The sequence below is a fragment of the Arachis hypogaea genome, chromosome 16, assembly GCF_003086295.3.
Source record: "Arachis hypogaea cultivar Tifrunner chromosome 16, arahy.Tifrunner.gnm2.J5K5, whole genome shotgun sequence".
Classification (NCBI taxonomy): domain Eukaryota; kingdom Viridiplantae; phylum Streptophyta; class Magnoliopsida; order Fabales; family Fabaceae; genus Arachis; species Arachis hypogaea.
In genome coordinates, this window is record NC_092051.1 from 93,900,500 (window position 1) to 93,904,078 (window position 3,579).

At 36.2% G+C, this 3,579-nt stretch overlaps 1 non-coding gene across 1 annotated transcript; it reads left to right on the forward strand.

Annotated features, from left to right (window-relative positions):
• Window positions 1–968: 968 nt before the first annotated feature.
• On the forward strand, window positions 969–1,076 carry LOC112761616 (small nucleolar RNA R71). The gene has a single exon (XR_003182004.1). It is a non-coding gene; the product is annotated as a small nucleolar RNA R71 (small nucleolar RNA).
• Window positions 1,077–3,579: the final 2,503 nt, after the last annotated feature.

Genomic DNA, 3,579 nt, shown 5'->3' on the forward strand with positions numbered 1-3,579 from the left:
TCTTCATCCTCTTCAGAGGAAGAATACTCATCAGAGCTCATAAATGGCAGAAGTAAATTCAATAGAATCTCTATGGTCTCTGTGTGAGCCTTAGATTCCCATGGTTCCTCATTAGGGAACTCCATGGAGGTCAGTGAACGTCCATTGAGGTCTTCCTCAGTGGAGATCACTGCCTCTTCCTCCTCTCTAGGTTTGACCATGTGAGACGTGTTTATGGCCTTGCACTCTCTCTTTGGATTCTCTTCTGTATTGCTTGGGAGAGTACTAGGAGAGAGTTCAGTAATTTTCTTACTCAGTTGACCCACTTGTGCCTCCAAATTTCTAATGGAGGACCTTGTTTCAGTCATGAAACTTTGAGTGGTTTTGATTAGATCAGAGACAATGGTTGCTAAGTCAGAGTGGCTTTGCTTAGAATTCTCTGCCTGTTGCTGAGAAGGTGATGGAAAAGGCTTGCTATTGCTAAACCTGTTTCTTCCACCATTATTGTTGTTGAAACCTTGTTGAGGTCTCTGTTGATCCTTCCATGAGAGATTTGGATGATTTCTCCATGAAGGGTTATAGGTGTTTCCATAGGGTTCTCCCATGTAATTCACCTCTTCCATTGCTGGGTTCTCAGGATCATAAGCTTCTTCTTCAGAGGAAGCTTCCTTAGTACTGCCTGTTGCTGCTTGCATTCCAGACAGACTCTGAGAAATCATATTGACTTGTTGGGTCAATATTTTATTCTGAGCCAATATGGCATTCAGAGTATCAATCTCAAGAACTCCTTTCTTCTGAGCTATCCCATTATTCACAGGATTCCTTTCAGAAGTGTACATAAATTGGTTATTTGCAACCATTTCAATGAGTTCCTGTGCTTCTGCAGGCGTATTCTTCAGATGAAGAGATCCTCCAGCAGAGCTATCCAATGACATCTTGGATAGTTCAGACAGACCATCATAGAAAATTCCTATGATGCTCCATTCAGAAAGCATGTCAGAAGGACATCTTCTGATTAATTGCTTGTATCTTTTCCAAGCTTCATAGAGGGATTCACCTTCCTTCTGTCTGAAGGTTTGGACTTCCACTCTAAGCTTGCTCAATTTTTGAGGTGGAAAGAACTTTGCCAAGAAGGCATTGACTAGCTTTTCCCAAGAGTTCAGGCTTTCTTTAGGTTGTGAGTCCAACCATGTCCTAGCTCTGTCTCTTACAGCAAAAGGAAAAAGCATAAGTCTGTAGACTTCAGGGTCAACTCCATTGGTCTTGACAGTGTCACAGATTTGCATGAATTCAGCTAAGAACTGATGAGGATCTTCCAATGGAAGTCCATGAAACTTGCAATTCTGTTGCATTAGAGAAACTAATTGAGGCTTAAGCTCAAAGTTGTTTGCTCCAATGATAGGGATTGAGATGCTTCTCCCATAGAAATCGGGAGTAGGTGCAGTAAAGTCACCAAGCACCTTCTTTGCATTGTTGGCATTGTTGTTTTCGGCTACCATGGTTTCTTCTTCCTTGAAGAGCTCTGTTAGGCCCTCTAGAGAGAATTGTGCTTTAGCTTCTCTTATTTTTCTCTTCAAGGTCCTTTCAGGTTCAGGATCAGCTTGAACAAGTATGCCTTTATCTTTGTTCCTACTCATATAAAAGAGAAGAGAACAAGAAAATAGGGAATCCTCTATGTCACAGTATAGAGATTCCTTGAGGTGTCAGAGGAAAAGAAGAATAAAAGGAGGAGGTAGATGGAAGAGAATTCGAATATATAAAGAAGGAGGGAGTTCGAATTGCACCTTGAGGAAGAGTGTTAGTCCTTTAAATAGAAGGATGTGAGAAGAGGGGAAGAATTTTCGAAAATAAAGTAAAAAGATTTTGAAATAATTAAAAGAAATTTGAAAATTTGATTGAGATTTTGGAAAATTAAGATTGGGAAAGAAGTTAAGTGATTTTTGAAAAAGATTTCGAAATTAGAAATTAAAAAGATATGATTGAGAGTTAATTTTGAAAAAGATGTGATTGAGAAGATATGATTGAGAAGATATGATTGAAGATCAAATTAAAAAGAGAAAGTTTTAAAATTAAAGTTGATTACTTAACTAACAAGAAATTAAAAGATATGATTCTTAAAATTTAAAATTTGATCCTTTCTTAATAGGCAAGTAACAACTTGAAAATTTTGAAGTAAATCTTTAATTATAACAAGGATTTTCGAAAATTAAAAAAAATGGAAAGAAATTGATTTTGAGAAGATATGATTGAAAAGATATGATTTGAAAAAGATTTGATTTTGAGAAATTATGAAGATTTGAAAAAAAATTGAATTAAAAACAAAATCTTCCCTGTAGTGTCATCCTGGCGTTAAACGCCCATTTAATGCCCAAAATCCTACCTCTTTGGGCGTTAAACGCCCAGCCACGTATCCTGGCTGGCGTTTAAACGCCAGTTTTCCTTCTTCACTGGGAGTTTTGAATGCCCAGCTTTTTCTGTTTGATTCCTCTGCTGAATGTTCTGAATCTTCAATTCTCTGTATTATTAGCTTAAAAAGACATAGTTTTGAAAATATTTTTGAATTTTCGATGATGAGAAACAATAAAAAAATGCAACTAAGATCAAATAAACAATGCATGCAGGACACCAAACTTAAAAATTTTCATATAGGAGACACTAACAAATTGAGAATGCATATGAGAAACAACAAAACACACAAAACAAGAGAATTTAAAGATCAGAGCAATGAAATCATCAAGAACAACTTGAAGATCAATGAAGAACAATATGTATAAATTCGAAAAATGCAAGAAGAAGAAAGTCATGCAATTGACACCAAACTTAAAAATTGATACTAGACTCAAACAAGAAACATAAAATATTTTTTATTTTTATGGTTTTATAAATTTTTTTATGATTTTCGAAACTTATATGGAAAAGAAAATAAAGAGATTCAAAACTTTTAAAAGAATTCCAGGAATCATGCAATGTTAGTCTAAAGCTTCAGTCTAAAAAGATTAGACATGTTTGGCCAAGCTTCAGCAGGACATTACATTCAGCAGCTAAATTGATGAGAATCAATCAGCTTTTATGATGATAAGAACATCACCTTGAAACTCTAGAATTCATTCTTAAAAATTCTGAAAAGTACCTAATCTAAGCAACAAGATGAACCGTCAGTTGTCCAAACTCGAACAATCCCCGGCAACGGCGCCAAAAACTTGGTATGCGAAATTGTGATCATCAACAATGGTGCCAAAGGACTTGGAGCTCTTAAACATGAATCACACTTTGTCACAATTTCGCACAACTAACCAGCAAGTGCACTAGGTCGTCCAAGTAATACCTTACGTGTGTAAGGGTCGATCCCACGGAGACTGTCGGCTTGAAGCAAGCTATGGTCACCTTGTAAATCTCAGTCAGGATAATTCAGATGGTGATGGAGATTTGATAATTAAAAGATAAATAAAACATAAAATAAAGATAGAGATACTTATGTAATTCTTTGGTTGGAATTTCAAATAAGTGTATGAAGATGCTTTGTTCCTCCTGAACCTCTGCTTTCCTATTGCCTTCTTCCAATCATTCATACTCCTTTCCATGGCAAGCTTTATGTTGGGC